At 43.2% G+C, this 18,566-nt stretch overlaps 1 protein-coding gene across 1 annotated transcript in view; it reads left to right on the forward strand.

Annotated features, from left to right (window-relative positions):
- Nucleotides 1-18,566, forward strand: part of KCNIP1 (potassium voltage-gated channel interacting protein 1) — a 357,410-nt gene that overhangs the window by 90,642 nt on the left and 248,202 nt on the right. The window lies entirely within an intron of this gene.

Below are 18,566 nucleotides of genomic sequence, written 5' to 3' on the forward strand. Positions count from 1 at the left end.
GCAATATAGTCACCACTGGCCCCAAATTAGCTTCTGTGCTTTTTGCCATCCTAATGAGATTTTACTGGCCACCTCCCACCGTATTCCGAACCACAAGCCAATAATCATGACCACAAGAATAGACTGCTGTGATTGGCCAGTTCTAAGTTATGTCCTATGTAGAGAATGGAGAGTCATTAAATTTCATCTTAGTCCAAAGAATAAAAAGATGGCGGGACAGTCTCCTAAAGAAGGTCTGGAGAAGTATTTCTTAGCTGAAAGAAAACATAATGTAAAATACACAAAAGATGTTTGTTCCCATTCCTTGGTTTGAGTAAAAAAAAAAAAATGCATTTAACATAATTAAGTTCTCATTCAAATGCCCAAGGATGGGTCCTTTCTTCAACTTTTTCTGCATTTTTAATTTGCAAATCCCAGTCTACTCCGTTCTTATCCTCCAAAACCAAGCTTGGAGGAGCCTTTGTGGCAGCAGGAGCCACAACACTGGCAGCAGGCTGCAGATAAACATAAAAATCTGAATTTCAAAACCGAGAAGTTATTCTCCCCAATTCACTCACCTTTAGTGCCCATGATTGTCAGTGCCAGGAGCAGCAGACGTGATCCTTGAAGACCAGACACCAGAAGCCCATCTGACCAACAAAATCCCAGAGGACCTTCTGAGTCTGCAATGATGGAGTAATGCAGCATCACAGGACCCTGTCAAACGAACATGTACTTTAAGATTCTGCCTCCTGAACAATAAAAGTATCTTTTTTTTTTTCATTCAGACCAACTTTATCCCACCACCACAGCAAGTAATACCCCACAACAAGACCCTGGGGCCCTTCAGCAGGAGGGAACATTGACCTCTGTGTTCTCAGGGACCCAGCTCTTGCCCTTTCTTGGCTCTTGTTCTGTAGAAAAGTCCTGGCAGTTCAGAAGAGTCCTTTGCCTGCTGTTGCTGTCACAGACCATGACTCAGTGACTGGCTTAAAATAACACTGCTTTATTATCTTCGTGGTCTGGAGGTCAGAAGCCCAATGCATCTCACTGAATTCAAGTCAAGGTCCCAGTGGGGGCTGAACTCCCTTAGGAGGCTCTGGAGAAGCTATTCTCTTCCTGTTGTGGCAAAATACGTGACAAAAGGCAACTTAAGAACAGAGGGTTTGTTCTGGTGTGTGGCCCAAGTGTACCACCATGGTGAGGAATGGGTGGCAGTAGAAGGCTATGACATTGGTCACACAGCATTCATTTGAAGACAGAATGAAACAAATGCTGGTTAATCTCTTCCTTTTCTCATTAGTTCACTCTAGGACCAGTCCACAAATGGTGCTGCCCACTATGAGGAAGCATCCTCATTAAACACACCCAGAGGTGTGTCTTCTAGGTGGCTCTAAATCCCATTACTCTGAAGTCGAGAGTTGCCATCTTGGGCACCATTGGTCAACCTGACCCCCCCAGGCAGATCAGATTTAATCATGACCGTTCTCCTCACAGTCCTCAGTGGCTAATGGGTACCTCCTAAGTGCACAATGCAGTTCGTTCATATCAAAGGGTCCTCAGAGTCTTAACAGTTCTAACACTGGTGAAAAGTCCAAAATGTCTTTGGAGACTCAAAGCCAACTCTGCACTGCAAGCCCCAATAGAATCAAAGCACAAGTTGCGTACTTCCAATGTACAGTGGCGTCATACAGACAAAGCCATTCCAACAGGGGAAAATGGAGGCTAACAAGAAAAGACTGAACCAAAGCCGGACTGAAACCCAGCAGGGCAAACGCCAAGTCCTGATCTTCATGTTCAGCTCCTAGGGCTGTAGACAGTGCCATCTGGGTCCCCCTTGGATAGCTTCCCTCCTCCAGTTCTGCTATCTGTAGCGCTCATAGCTACTCTCTTGGGTTAGCTTCTTGCACTGCCTGAACCTTCACTCAGTAGCTGCTCCATGAAGCTGGTGTCTTTGGTATCCTGGAGTAGCCACGGCAAATTGGGCTTTACCTACACAGCTCTGTACAGTGGTCTCTCAGGACCTCCTCACAACGAATCTGCCCCTGCTACAAATTTCCTGAACTAAACAGCTTTCTGGAACCCATTGGAAGCCTCTATGTAGACACACACACACACACACACACACACGCACACACACACGCACACGCACACGCACACGCACACACATGGATTCTGCATGTCTGTAAAACCATATGGATGATGCTGCCAAGTTCTGCTACCAACCTGAGATGGAGCCGGCCCCTCTTCTACCATAGCTATAGTGGCCTGTGTGCTTTGGCAATAGAGCCTGGGAAAATACCTCCCTGGATGGCTGTTTACAATCACAGTGTGTATTCTGTGGCATTCCTAGATGAGGGATGTGTGCATCTTCACAGCTGGAGCATTTAAAGGATAAGTTCTTGCCTTCAGGGCATCTTTCCTATTGTTCCAATATAGAATAAGAGGTTTCTGTTTAGTAGTGCCAATATATTTGACAATTACAGCTTCATTCTTCACAGCACCCTGGACTAAAACTGAAAACTCCTCCCTCACTTTTTCTCTTCAAACTGCACTTTCTGTTCTGTTTCACACCAGCTCTGATTAACAGTAATGAACGGTAATCATGCTACAGCCTGTATTAACACACATGCTGTCTTGAAATCCCCTCCACCGAACAACTTAGTTCATTACATTAGAACGTAACTTCATTCCGATTTTCAGGACAGAATGCTAGAATCTTATTTATTTATTTATTTATTTATTTATTTATTTATTTATATTGCAGAATGTAACATGATGTTTTTAATGGAGTTCTTATTCCCCTCTGAAACCTCACCAGCCTGGCCTCCACTGTATGCATTCTGATCTTTCAATTTCCCATGAGAACAGTCTGTGCTGCTCTGCTTATTTCAGCCTAGGGTTTCTATAGCCTGCTCCTCCCAACTCTTCCACACCCCTCCCACTAAACCGTCCCAAAGACCTACAACCACATGGCCTGAGTTGTCATAACAATCTACTCCTTGGTACTAATCTCCTATTAGGAGCTTTCCTCATTGCTGGGATGAAATGCTTGACAAAAGACAACTGAGGGATGAAAAGGGTTGCTTTAGTGCACAATGGTGAAGGTGTGAAATCTACGGCGTGGAGCAGCCAGTCACGTTGCATCCAGTCAGAAAGGAGGAGGAAGAGGAGGAAATGGATGCTCAAGATTTGCTGGCTTCCTCCTTTTCCCATTTGTACTTGCTCTGGGATCTATCTGGTCCATGGGATGACAACGACTTCTTTGAGGGAAGGTTTCCCCTCTTCAGTTTAACCTCTCTGGTGTTAACCCTTTCAGACTCACACGGAGGTATGTCTCCTAAGTTATTCTAAGGCCTGTTAAATTGCCAATCAAGATTAACCACACATTCTCTTCTCTTCTCTTCTCTTTTGTTCTATTTGCTTGTTACAGCTTGCAGGAGTCACCTGCAGCTCATCACCTCTTTGTTCCCTCTTCAAAATCAACATAGAACCTTGAAATCTCTACATCTCAGTATTCTATATTCTTTTTCCCACATAAGGGGTACCTGTGAGGACACAGGACCACCTAGATAGTCCAGGATGATCTCCTCAGGTTAAACTCAACTAGTCAGCATCTTTAATCCTCCCTGCAAGCCTTCTTCACTCGCGAATTCCTCTGACATCCATGGGTTCTGAGGACCACGATGCTGGAATCTTACAAAAGCTAAGGTTCTGCACACCATAAGCACTGGTTGAACTTTACAGGAACGCAGACTTTCTCAAAAACCTATACTGACTTCAACAAAGCAGAAATAGAAGTCAAGAGCTATATAAGTCAGTTGAGGTAAAGCAAAAGGATTTTAGGGGGGGGGAAACAAATACAATATCTCCTGAGGCCTCATGTGAAGAATAAAAAGCTTAAAGAGATGTGTTTGTCCAGTCCTTGGGGAAAAGAGAGTTAGAGAGCCTGTAATATAAACGTCCCCTCCTTTATGTGGGGCCTCCATTAGGGCCCTCATTCTACTGAGGTGTTAAAGTCTCTTCCTCCAGTCCCCTCAGAACTCTCTTGGATGCAGATCTCACTGAAGACTTCAAACTCTATCAGGATTTGAGCAGTTGTGTCACATTCGTTATGCCAGAGCCTGAGACGTTGTAAGGCGTGTCGGGGACTTTGGGGAAAGCAATCGTGAGATTTCAGCTCAGAATGCATAGAGCTGATGTGTCATTAAAATGAAACAGAAATTGTTCCTGGAAGCACCAGACTCATGGCTGATGGAGGCAAAGTAGATGTTGGAGGACACCTCTGTCAAAGGAAGGCCTTTCCGTTCCTCTAGTTATATTACCTCAGAGCCAGAATGAGGTGTCAGGATTTGTATTATTCACACAAGGTGGAAATGTTGCTCCTTTCACACCATAAGCTATGAACCTAATACTCACTTATTCTATTTCTTGTCTATCTTCTATGCTGCTGATGTCTACATTTTCTGCCTTGTCTCATATAAGTTTCTGTTAGCACTGAGGTTTGTATTAGGCTTCAAATAAATACCTTTGAAGATAACCACTTGTGTTACTTCATGAGTAGAAAGATTTTTTTCCATGACTGCATTTCTCTGGTGTTTTACCACCACAACTTTTGAGGCAGGGCCTAGTCTCATCATAAAGCTGGGCGTGTCAAATTTTCTCCATGTCAGCCTCTCTTGCAGCTATGGTGAACATTAATCAACTAGGCCAGGTGATCAAACTCTTGTACCCTGAGGTTTAAAATGAAAGCTATCATCCAAAGAATCAGGACCCACACAGAGCCTGTGTTTGTGAAAGGGATAGCCGAGGATCTCCCACATGCACTTGTCAGGACCAACATCCAGAATCAGCCTCAGTAATGTTGGCCACACAGCCACAGCCAGCAATGCCAGGGGAAGGACTGTCTTCACAGGACTTCTAGATCACAGACCTATTACTTAGAGTGTCTCACAGAGAGCAGTGAGCTGAGTCACCTTACCTAACAAGTTCCCTTTCTGTTTAGACGAGTCAACGTTTGCCTTTGTTGCTTAAAATGAAGACCCTGACTGAGACAGATGGTCTTGAGTTTCCGTTTGGGGTTATGTATCTTCATCTCACTTTCAACCTTTAAAACTTGTCATTTATTTAACCTGGAATAAGCATTCTTCTTCCATTTTTCTTTCTTGTGCAATATCTACTCATCCATCCTAATATCGAGCCTTACCCCTCCTCCCCTGATAAATTCTCCCAGATTACCTCAAGTCCATATGCACCTTAGAGTAATGCCTGGCACATGACTCTGTGACCTAATTAAATACAAAAACTACATTTCTATTGTATTTGTCTATTAATTTTGATGAGTGAATGAATAGACGGGTGGGTAGGTAGATGAGTAAGCAGATAGATGGGTGGGTAGGCGGAACTACTTCAGGACAAAACAGTCTCCAGGGAAATCTCCACTATTAATGCCCGATTATAATAGGATGTCTTACATTTTTGATCCAGAACCCACAGTGTTGTGCTAACTTGTGGTTTATTTCCTTCTCCTGAACGCCAGATCCTACATCATCTTAGACCCACATTTTAGACCTTCAGGGAGAAGGACTTATTTACTACTTCTTCCTTATTACTGCCCAGCCATTGAGACCCTCACAGCTGCCTCCATCTTGGGAAAAGAGTGGGCCACCTGCAAGACCCTTGAATGGGCACGTTGCCATGACAACTCTTTAATAGAAAGTCTTGTTTGCAGAACAGACCACTATGGAGAATAATTCCCAAACAACACCCATTTCTTTGATAGTTTTTCGAGAAAAAGCAAGAAGTAAAGCCACAAGTAAGATGGCACTGTGCACAAATAATAGTGTGTGAGCTAGTCTGCAGACAGCAGTAGGCCTGCCCCCACTCCTCTCCCCAAGTTAGGGAGATGAAGCTGAGCCATGTAGTGATTCATAAGGCTATACTAACATGCCTGGTTTTGATACAACCTGTCCTTTACCCAGCATCCATTATCCATTGTGTACCTTAATAGACATTTGAAATTGACTTTCTAGGCCTTGGGATGTAATTTAGTTGGTAGAGTGTCCTGTATTTGCTCTCAAGCTCAGTGTCACAGGCCTATAATTATAGTATTTGATTATTGGAGGCAGGAGGATCAAAAGCCCATGCTCAGCCACAGCTACATGGTGAGTCTTGACTTTAAAAATGGATAAAGCAGTGGCTAGAAAGATGGCTTAGAGTTTAAGAGCCCTTGTTGCTCTTGTAGAAGACCTGAGTTTGGTTTCCAGCACTCTCATGGTAGCTTACGACCTTTTGTAACTCCAGTTCCCAAGGATCCGATGCCCTTGTCTGGCCCCCTTTGGCACTGCACATGTGTGGTAAACAGGGGCACATTCAGCAAAAACACAAATATACATAGCAATTAAAATAAATAAATCAGTCTTTAAAACACACACACACATACACACACACACACACACACACACACACACACACACACAAGTGCCAGAGGTATCAAATGCTGAGAACTTCAAAGAAGTAGGTTCCGCCAACCACTGAGCCATCTCTCTACCCAACCCCTTAGCTCACTCCTGCTCCCACTAAACCACTTGCAGCTTTCCCTAGAGTGAATGTCTCCCAAGGGAACACTTTCCCCTTCTTTTCCTTGAGCCACTCTGAGTTGGTTTTAGGCTATGTCCAGTTAACTTTTGTAGTAATGCCCTCCTGGCCATGCCGAGTCACATCTAATCATAGTTGAGAACATCGAGTGACTCTAATTAAGCATCCACCATGGAGACCGTAATTGTCTCCCCCAGAGCCAAGGGACTTTGAAAATAGGGGTATGGGGAGTTCATCTTGAGCCTATTGCCCCATCACCTGGCACTTGACACAGAGCAGGTGCTTAATCTGCCGAGAGGAAAATAACCAAGAACATGGGTAGGAAGACAACATTTTAGCTTTGAAAGTTAGCCAGGTGTGGTGGCGCACACCTTTAACCCCAGCACTCGGGAGGCAGAGGCAGGTGGATCGCTGTGAGTTCGAGGCCAGCCTGGTCTACAAAATGAGTCCAGGACAGCCAAGGCTACACAGAGAGACCCTGTCTTGAAAAACAAAACAAACAAACAAACAAACAAAAACAAAAAGAAAGGAAGAAAGAAGAAAAGAAAGTTCGCATTATTGAGAAAGAGCCTCACGTCCCCTACAAACTGGAGCCAGCCTTGTCCCCACAGCTGTGCTCTCCTCCTGTTGTACATTAGTGATTTCAAAGAATGTAACATCAGCTAAGACTGTAACGGAGCAAGAGAAAAACCAAGGGCACTGTAAAGTCGCACTTGAGAGCAGGATGACAAGACGTGTGCATGAGCCAAAGCACTAAGGGACGACAGCTCACCCTGTGTGGGTGATGGGTGCCTACTGCTTATGTTAGAATGGCAGCGTTCACTCTGAGTTATTCCTTCCACAGTAACACCAGCTTCCTAAAGACACACAGCTGTAGACAGCCCCTGTCACCTGATAGAATCCACTCAAACCCTCCCCCAAATTTCCCACCACAAGCACAATTAGTCTTTGCTAACACTTCTGATAGAGTCCCCTTACTACTCCCATGATACACATGACCCTCACTACAACAGGCCAATAAATACTGTTCTTTTCTGCTACAGGAGTGTTCCCAGAGGTCTTCCTTCAGCTAATGAAAACTGACACCACCTGGTTCTGGAAACCCTGAATTTCTGTTTAAAATGACTTTTGAAACTTATGATGATAACGTATTTCTGATAGAAAACACCTGGCTGGAGTAAATAATATTGTATATAGGTACTCAGCCCGTGTTAACAGGTTCACAGCCACACATAAAAAATATGTCAGTGAGGCTGGCTATGACTGTACATACCTTAATCCTAGCATTTGGGAGGTAGAGGTAGTTTTCTATAAGTTCAAAGCCAGCCTAGTCTACCTAGCGAGTTCTAGCTGAGCCAAGGCTATGTGGTAAGACTTTGTCTCTAACACCAACACCAGAACCACTAACAACACTTCAATAAAATTGTGTCTGCATTGGACATACACTGACTGTTTCATTTTTCCTGAACAATACAATATAACGTCTATTTGTGGGACCATTTACACTGTATTGAGTATTAAACATCTTCTGGGGATGACTTAAAGTATGCAGGAAGATTGCGAAAGTAATATGCAAATACTGCTACATTTATATTATAGGCAATCATCTTCAGATTTTGGTACCCATGGGGGCTCCTGGAGCCAATCCCTTTGCGCATAATAAGATGCTGATGTGGGTGCTTTCTGAGGAATTGCCTCATCCTGTGCATATGCATCTGTTTGTGTCCATAATGGGGGCTTCGGTGGAGCAAAGCAGGTCTTCAGTCTTGAGTGTCTGTGACTATGTTGTGTCTAAAGGGACATCAGCTAAGATGCAATGAAAAAGAAAATTCTAGTTGGGTGATTACACATGTTTCCAAGGGGACAGAAAGCAAATGCCATCTGTCCCAGACTTCTCTGCCCAGATTCTAAGAGGTAGCTGTGAACATGAATAGGCAGTGGCACTCAACAGCCATCTCCCCAACCTAACAGACACCACTATGGAACCAGAAGTCACCATTCTCCACTGGGTTCCTGATGGAAAGGTTCCAGGGGTCCTTAGTTGATAGCACTTGGGACTTAGAACTGCACAGATCTGGGGTCTGAATGTGGGCCAGAGACTCTGTGGTGGCTGGTTCTTCTCTGACAGTATTAGGCTAATGGGCCGAATCATTCTGACAGGATGCCAACAGATGTTAGCTGTGAAGAGGGATAAATTTTCTCTCCTCTCAGAGAATCTTTATTGACAAGATTAAAGTCAAGATAAGGCCTCTCCTCAGCCGCCAGAAGTCCCTGATGCGTGAGCAACAGACGCTCCATAGGAAACCCAGGTGATAAAGGTGACAGTAAGAATCTCCAATCTCCTGGCATTAGTTTTCTTCCTGGAACGAGGACCAGGGTGTCACAGGTGCTGCTGAAGTGTACTGACAGCTCCAGGGACAGTCTTTAGGCCAGGCCTGATCAACGATGGCTTCTGTCACATCCTCTGCACAGGCTGAACTCACAGGCAAGGCTCTCAGAGCGCTAAGGCTTCATTATGACACTTTCGATCAGATATGTCCTATCTCGCTTCTTCCCTCCCCTTCCCTGGCCCTCAGCCGCTGACCTACGAGTAGGTGAACTGCTAGTCTGTCAGTTAATTATCTGCATACTTCCTTGATGACATTGTAAATATAATTGAATTTTCTGAAAGCCGTGAATTCAAATGAGGCGACAATCGAGGAAACAGCGTGATTAAGGAATATCGCTGCCACCCAGAATTCATCACCGTGTCGCTCACAGATGGAGTCGCTGAACTCTGATTATATTTTAAGAAATGAAAGTCGACGGATCTAAAATGGCAATAAAACAAATTAGGAGCCTTCTTGAGGGGCAGGATTATTACTGATTAAGTATATTTGGCATCAAAAATGTGTGAGCACTTTGGCAGCTTAAATTACACATTCACACGGCCGACATTTTTGCTGCTCTGAAAATTCTTTGTTATTTTGGTCTTGTAATCACATTCCTTCTCCTTTCAAATTGATGATTTTGGAAGAACATTAGAAATGATCTTTTCTGAAAGAGCATTTTCTCTCAAAAGACATTTACACTCGGCTGCTATTAAAAGGATATCACTCAGTCACTTTAGTTTCTCCATTTAGCTTTAAGACAAAGTAACTGTATTAGGGGAAGTGGCCGCTGTTCCCATGTAATGCTCCTTGTCGGTTCTTTCTACATGTTGTTTGGTACTGAGAGGTGAAGGAGAGCTGTGTGTAGTTATCAGCAGCCTCCACCACATCCAGGTGGCAGATCGGCTTCCATGGCCTGCTTGGGAAGGGATCATCTGCTGAGTCCAGTTTGTTTTCTAAAGGGCATTGAGGTAACTTTGGGGACATTTCTCTTGAAGACCGTTCTAGTCCAACAAGCACACAGGTTGCAGATTAGCTACCTGAAACCTCTAGGATCTATCATCCATGTCTCTGTAAGATATGCTCCCCTGGAGGTAGCTGAGAGCTGTGGCTTGCTTTTAGCCAACAGAACATGAGGGAAGTGATAGCACGTCACTCCCATGACTGCGTTAACTTCGCATGACTCCCACGCTAGAGGATGCATACTAGAGCATCTCTTTGTTGGCTTGATAACATATGCTATGGCAAGGAGCTGTGGGTGGCTGCTAGGTACTGATGGTGACCTCCAGCAAACAGCCAGCAGGAAACTGAAGCCCTGGGTTGTACAGCCCGAGAGTTCCACCAACTTAATATTGAGACCTAAGAAAACATATCTAAACTGCACCCATACTCCAGACACAGAAATGACTTAGATTCAGCAAGCATGGTGACAATGCATTCCTTTAATCTTAGCACTTGAGAGATAAACAGACAGATCCCTGTGTATTTGTTGGTCATCCTGGTCTACACGGAGAATTCCAGGCCAGCCAGGCTACATAGTAAGACCCTGTCTTGATGATCAGGAGTAGTTGGCTGAGACAAATGGACTCCATGTTTTTTAGTGGATTTTTGTTTGTTGTTGTTGTCATTGTTTTAAGAGAGAGAAAAAACATGATGTTGGGAAGATGATCTTGGAGTAATTAAGTAACAGGAAAAAATATATATATGGTAGCACAGGAAGGAGGGCTGGCTGTAGAACTCAGTCAAGACCTAGGGAAGCAATTTTTCTCACCATAGTCAGTGTGTGTGTGTGTGTGTGTGTGTGTGTGTGTGTGTGTGTGTGCTTTAATTTGTTTGTTTCTTTGTTTAACATGGTCAGCTCAGAGAACTGAATGTAATTAACTCAGAGAAAATGAGAAGAAGAACAAATTAAAAACATGAGACTTCTCCAAGTTACACAAGAGTACATCAGTCTTGTTTTGCCACTGATAACTTGAGACTCTAGACTAATGGCAAAGAAGTTTATTTGGGTCACAGTTCTGGTCCAAGGTCAAGGGCCTACATCTGAGGATGGCTTCATTGTTAGCAGAATCTATGGTGTTACAAGTAGGAGGCAAAGAACACATGTCTCTCCTCTCTCTCTCTCTCTCTCTCTCTCTCTCTCTCTCTCTCTCTCTCTCTCTCTCATGTAACCACCATAGGCCCCAGCCCTGTGACCTTATCTGATCCCCATCATTTCCAAAAAGTTTGACCTCTAAAGACATAGCCTGATTAAGTTCTTCTCCTGGACAGTAGACATTAAACCCCAGTGTGAATTCTGGAAAGAACAAGTTGTACCCACACCACAGAGATGAGTCACCTCAGGAGGCCATCAATACAGTAAGGAAAGAGCAAGGATCGTCCCCTCACCTGAGCAGATTCCAAGGGCTTTGAGCAGAGATTATTGAATTATATCAGAGAGCTTTGCCCATGAGTCAGAGAGGCCTGGGACATTTTGAACTGTTTTCTGGGTGCTGTCTTACATAAATTAAGAACTAAGGATTCAAGTCAGATGTTTAGAAAACTTCCTGGTGGCTGTTAGGGAAAGATACTACACTTTACCTGGTAAATGTTATAAAAATCTTGTCTGTATATTTCTGTTTTAAAAAATGAGTGGGCAGTCAGAAGCATTTCATAATTGTGAATGCTTCAAAACATTTAGAACTCTTTAAGACACATGATCCTGAAAAGTCCACACAACGTACTTTCCAGGAAGCATTAGTAATTGGTTATTTTTATGAATCTTCTAATCTTCGTATTCCATTGATGTTTCTATTATCCTTCTTCTCTCTATATGTTTTGGTGATAGAACATATGACTACACCAATGTTGACAAAGCATACAATCAAATGAAACCGCTACTACAGACAAAAGAAGAAAAAAGCTGTCAAATAGCAGAAAGCTTTGACCGTTACAAATACATATGACCCTTTAATAATGCAACTCCTATAATATATAAAATAAAAACTGAAAAAAAGTTAAGGGATAAGTGGAAAGTTCAATAGTGTTTTGGAACTTTAGTGCCCTACTCTCAATAATTGGCATAATAGCAGGTGAGGAAATAGGTCATTTAGGTAACACTAAAAACATCTAGACTGTACATTAATCTGGAGAATAATATATTCCACAGTGGAAGCATACTTATTGTTCTCAAGCGATGTCAAACACTTTGCATGTTATGTCTAAACTAATGAAGAAAACCCATCTGCAGATCTTTTTTCACTTCCTAAAAGTTTGACCTCTAAATAAGTGGTCTGACCAAGTGCCTCTCCCTGACAATGGCCATTAAACCCCAGTGTGAGTTCTAGAAAGAACAAATTTTTGGAAAAATAAAAAATAAAATGATGAACAATCTCCACTCAAAGCCCTTGGAATCTGCTCAGGTGAGGGGACAATTCGTATTCTTCCCTTACCATGTTGATGGCCTTCTGAGATGACTCATCTCTGTGGTATGGGTACAGACCTCACACTGGGGTTCAGTGTTTACTGTCAGGGAGAGAGAGGAACATAGTCAGACTATGTAGTTAAACGCCAAACTTTTAGGAAGTGAAAAAACAAACCAAAAAAAAAAAAAAATCAAGAGTCAAAGAAGGGACAAGATTCCCAACCTTTTGGGAAAGCGAATACTATGAACAACTGTGTGACAAGACTTAAGCAACAGATGAGGTGGAACTATTCTGAGAAGTAGACGCATGAAGAAATCTAAATAGGCATTTAGAAGTATTAATAATTTCAAGTCTCCCCAAAGGAAAACTTCAAGCACAGCTGGCTTCACTATAGAATTTTACCAACCATTTAAAAGGAAATTAGCACGCATTCTTCACAGACTCTTTTTTCTCCTTTTTTAAAAACAGGAAACAGAATATTTCCCAGCTGTTAGGAGGTCAATAATGCCAAATATCAAAGGCATGAAAAGCAATTACAAAAAAAAAATCCCACCACAACAAAATTGTTTATGAACATTAAGGACCTAAAAATCCTCAGCAAAACACTATCAAATGGAATCCAATAGTATTTTAGAAAGTGTAACCATGACAAAATGAGAGATTTATACCAAAAAAATACGAAGTTAGTTGAACATAAAAATTAGTTGCAATATCATTTAAGTGGGGTTTTGGGGAGACCAACAAGACTTCCCACATAGTCATCTCAATGGATAACAGAAAAACCAACCTCTCTCTTTGATGACAACAAACAACCTCAACAAACAAGAAAATGAAAGGAACTTAATCGCAAACATAAAAGGCTGCCTGTGTAGGACTCTCTGCATTGGGAAAGCTCTGGCCAGGGCAACTGGGCAAGAAAATGAAATAAAATTCATCCAACTTGGAAAATAAGTGATAAAATTATTTTTAACATGGATGACATGATCTTCTTGCTTCAACCAACTTCCCATTACTGAACTAAAATACCTAGGGCATGACTAGAGGGATAATACAGGCAGTAAAGTGTTTGCTGCACAAATGTGAGGTCTTCAGTTTGATTCCGAAAACCTACATCATCATCAACATCATCACCATCACCACCACCATCATCATTATTATTATATAAAGCAGCTGGGTGTGGTCATACCTGCTTATAATTCTAGCACCAGGGATGGGGGGGGGGGGGACAGAGTCATGAGGATCCTTGGGGCTCACCCAATTTAATTGGTTGGGACCAGGACAAGTGAGTGGCACCGTCTCAAAGACATAGATGGGAGGACATCGAAAGAACAACAAATGAGGCTGATTTCTGACCTCCACACACGTGCACACACATGCACATCTGTACCACGTGTACACACATATGTGCGCACACACACAAGCATACACATACATGCACAGAGTGAACTATTTGAAACAATGTACACATCAAGAGAAAAATGTTTATTTGGCTAACGATTTGGTGAATCGAAGTTATATATCTGGTAAGAGTGACAACGACAGAACAACTGTCCAGATGAATGGTCATATCCTGATCCAGGAAACAGAGAAGGGAAGAGGCAATGTGGTTTGAGGGCTTCCCCTCCCCCACGGTGATCTTAGGACTTTCCCAGGACCCTCCACAGTTCATAACCTTCCAACATCCTCATCCCAAGAAACAAGGCTTCAGCTTATAGACACCATGATACACTTTCCTTAGGACTCACATATAGACAAGTCCAAAGATTTCATTATCATAATTATGAGAACTAATAAAGTTCACTAAGTTACAGGATATAAAATCAGTTATATTCCTATATTTTAGTAACAATTAACCAAAAATAAAATTGTAAAAGTAATTTCAGATATAATAGTATGAAAAGAATAAAATCCTTATGAAAGAAACCAGTCATTTTTGTTTGTTTGTTTGTTTGGTTGGTTGGTTGGTTGGTTTTGTTGAGATACAGTCTCATGTGGTCCAGATTGCCTCCAACTCGCTATGTAGCCAAGCTGACTTCTTTTCTTCACTTCCTGTGTGTTGTGAAACCCAGGGCTTCCTGCATGCTAGGCAGGCGTCCTACTCAGTAAACTATAACCCCAGGCCCTAATGAATAATCTTGACATAAATACAAAATGTATACTCTAAAACTGACAGTTGTAGTGACTTGCTGTGGTTTAGTGGTATCGCATGTGCCTAGCAGGCATAAGGCCCTGGATTTAGCCCTCAGTGCAAAACAAAAGGGTAAAAGGATAACGGTGAGGAAAGAAGGAAGGGTGGGAAGACAGAAGGAAGGAAAGAAGGAAAAGAAAGAAGAAAGTTTCCTCCAAAGTCAAAGACAGGGTGAACAGGATGCTGTATTACTTTTTACTTTTTCTAGGGAGACAAGAGCAAATTTCTATTTATCCCAGATAGGACATCAAAGACAAACCAAAAAAAAAAAAAATCCGTCCAAGTCAAATGTGGTGAACCAACGAGTTTATTGGAGGTTACTCTCAGGAGCGTGGACGAGTAAAGGCAGCTGCAGCACTGAAAGGTCCTGCCAGCATAGGTGATGACCTCCCAACAGGTGCATTACTGGGGCCCCTTTCAGTTCACTTTCCTCCTCTCCCATGTCTTCTAGCACCCCCTGAGCCACGTGCATCTGGGGGTTCCAGAGGAAGGAGGCAGAGGCTGGAATCTTGGGGAAGGATCTCCTGTGCCCACAACATGGGGTAGTTGCAAACTGAAGGCCCAACTGGGCTACATGGCAAGACCCTGCCTCAAAAAAAAAAAAAAAAAAAAAAAAGAAAAAAAAAGAAAGAAAGAAAGAAAAGAAAAGAAAGAAAACAACAGTTCATTGTTAATATGGCAATATGTAATATAACAAAGTGGCTTACAGGTGAAGTGATGTGTAGATTCAATACTATCCCCATCAAAACCCCATGGCCTATGTCTTTTTTTTCTTCTGTAACAGGAATGAAAAATCCATTGCTGGGATGTGTGTACATTCCACAAGACCTTGCCATGATCTGAATATGGTTTGCTGAACCACATTATATTAAAGGCCAGATCTCAGATGTAATGTTGAGAGGTTTGGGGGATCTTTCAGAGGTGATTAGATCATGAGAGCACCACGCTCATGAAGGGATTTGTGCTGGTCCATGTCAAGTACACCTGGGCCCTGCCTGCCCTTACCCCCCACCGCACAGGCTCTTCTGGCTCTTCCTGTTTTCAGCAAGAGACTCTGAGCAGGACCAGAGTGGCTGCTCTTAGCACTTCACAATCGCAAGCCTAATACTCCTTTATACGGTATGCAATCAGATGGTCTGTGATAGCAGCTGGGAAGGGATGAAGAATCGCTTCAAAGAACCAAAATAGTCCTGGCAGAAAGCAAAATTGTACCGGCTCTGTTGTGAGGAAGCCAAGAAGCTGGGCACTCTGGAACCCTAACCTCAGAGCGGGGCAGAGCCCTCATCTCTCCCACCCTCCTCCTGCGCAGATGCCATTTAGGAGCCTGCCTCACCTGAGTGGTGTTTCTGGAGGTGTCCACTCCCTGAACAGTATTCTTTTCTGTTTAACTGGTAGGGGTAGGAGCATCTAGATGCATGTGTAGGGGCGAGCCTGGGGCTCTGTATCTGAGTGCATCCAACCCAGTCAGTGTGGCATCAGTGCCTGCACAGCCGTTCTGTCCTCATCATCTGCTCTGTAGCCCTTCAGAGTGGCCCGTGTGAGACATGAGCCCTGGGAGATGCTGGGCACGGAGGAACAAAGCTGCCAGCAGAGTCATCGGAGCCCGTGTGCTATCTGTCAGGGAGCCTGTGGGAGGGGGGGCAAAGGATGACATTTTCCTGCACAACAATCCCTCAGGAGATATCTAACAACGCACCCATTAGTCCTTATTAGTGTGTGGACATAACTCTGCATGTTCCTCGGGGAAATATTTGAAACACAGCTAGCTTCTGATTTAAGGCTATACACCACCCCTGGCTATTCCTCTTCCCCCCTCCTTCCCCCCTCTTTCTTTCTCATATTCCAGTTATGTAGAGAAAATGGCTATTTCCACAGCATTTGCTTCTCAGAGAAATTTCCTCATCCAGGAGACCCAAGTGTCTGACACCAGCCTCCTCATCACATGACATTTGATTTATTGAACACCTATTATAGACCAAGCACTGCTAGGGTCTGCAGAAGCTGAGGAGACTAGAGGATTAAACGACTTCAAGACTTTAAGAGGATTACAGTTCACTAAAGGAAACAGACTTCACACACACACACACACACACACACACACACACACACACACAATCAGCAATGGAGGTGATGCTCTGAACCTCCTTATACCAGGAGAGCAGAAAGGAGTTCTGAACTTGGATCTGAAAAACAAATAGGAATTTGTTAGTGATCAGGTATGAAAGACTTAAGAGAACATTCTAGGCTATAGAAACAGAGTGCATGCAAGTTTCCAGGAACTGGTTCCTGCTTGCAACCAAAAGGCCAATGCCTCTAGGTTCTGAAGTGCAGGAGGAAAAAACAGAATGGAGAAAAGGCTGCTATGAACGCTATAATTGTCTTTAAAAACCACATAAACTATGGAGGGCCCATAGAGAGTAATAAACTTCACATCTTAGAAGCTAGCTGTTGTTTGGAGAACAAGTGAGGATGTGATGGAAAATGTAGAACAGATACGGAAAAAATCAGTGAGATTTTTCAATGTTATAAAAAGAAATGACTGGAAGCTCCCAGTTGAGATGGCATAAGGGGTTCAGAGAGCAGATTGTGCCAAGAATGCACTGATTATGGCCCGGATCCCTGTGTGACATAATTCACCAAGCGGAGGTCCCCCAGAGGGGGACATGGTTGGCACCAGAGAGGGCTCAAGTTCAAGTTCAGACTGGCATCCAAGTAGATACGCTGTCGGCAGATAGATATATCAGTCCAGAGCTTAAAAGGAAGGTCTAGAGTGGAAGTTCAAACATAAGTGTCACCTGCAAAGAGATGTTGGTTGAACTTTAAAGAGCAGGTGAGTTTACCAACAAGTTGAGAGTGGAAATATAAGAACTAGGAGAAAGTTTGAAAAAAACCCAGCCTTTGAAGCATGAGGGATTACTATAGACTGGTCACTTGTAATAGAAAGTTATTTTTCTTAGTTCTGGAGTCTGGAAGGTCAAGGTTAAAGTGCCAGGATTTTGGTGCCTGATCTGTGTTCTGGTCCACTGATGGTTACTTCTGGATATGCCTTCATGTGGTGTAAAGGACAAGAAGGCAGCTGTGCAGGTTGTCCTTGAAAGGGACACTAATCTCATTCATGAGATTCCACTCTAATCCCTTGCCAAAGGCTCACCTCCAGGTAGCATAAGGGTCAGCTCTTCACTATATGCATGTGGGAGGTAGAGGCCCAAGTGTTCGTCCTCCAGTCAGGATGGAAGGATGAGAGCCAGGCAAGGGTGAATCCACAGTAGGCAATGGAGGTGGCTGCTCCAAACAGAGCCATGAGCCCAGGGTTGCTGAGAGGTTGAGTAAAGCCAAGCCTCAAAAATGGCTGCTTGATGCCACAACACAAGTGTCATCAGTAACATTGCAGAAGTTTTTCTAGAATGTGTTAAATGAGCAGAGGTTAAGAAATGAAGACTCAGGCTGGAGAGATGGCTCAGAGGTTAAGAGCACTGCCTGCTCTTCTAAAGGTCCTGAGTTCAATCCCAAGCAACCACATGATGGCTCACAACCATCTACAATGAAATCTGGTGCCCTCTTCTGGCCTGCAGGTGTTACATGCAGGCAGAACACTGTATACATAATCAATCAATAAATAAATCTTTTAAAAAAGGAAAGAAAAAGAAATGAAGACTCCAGTGTCCATCACTCCTTATCCTGACCAGAAGTCAACATTTTAAACTTTCTTTCAATAAAGAAATGGACAAAATGTTGATGTGACGTTTTCAAGTTGAGTGGAAACTATCAAAAATATAAGGCAAGAAAGAATAATGCCCAACAGATACTTAAAAACATGAAAAGGTCATAGCTAAGCCCTTAGCCAGAGGCCAGGTAGAAAGAAAGCAGAGATAGGCACATAGGTAGAGGTGGCAGGTGTGGTACAAAGCTCACACAATTAGGTCCTGTCCATGGTACATATCTCAGGGTAAGGGAAATATGTGGTAGGTGCATGAGTGAGCATCTTTCAGAATTAATAATAAAGAGAGTCAAGCCTACCCGCTAAGACAT

The sequence above is a fragment of the Acomys minous genome, assembly GCF_964271855.1.
Source record: "Acomys minous genome assembly, chromosome: 16".
NCBI classification, from domain to species: Eukaryota; Metazoa; Chordata; class Mammalia; order Rodentia; family Muridae; genus Acomys; species Acomys minous.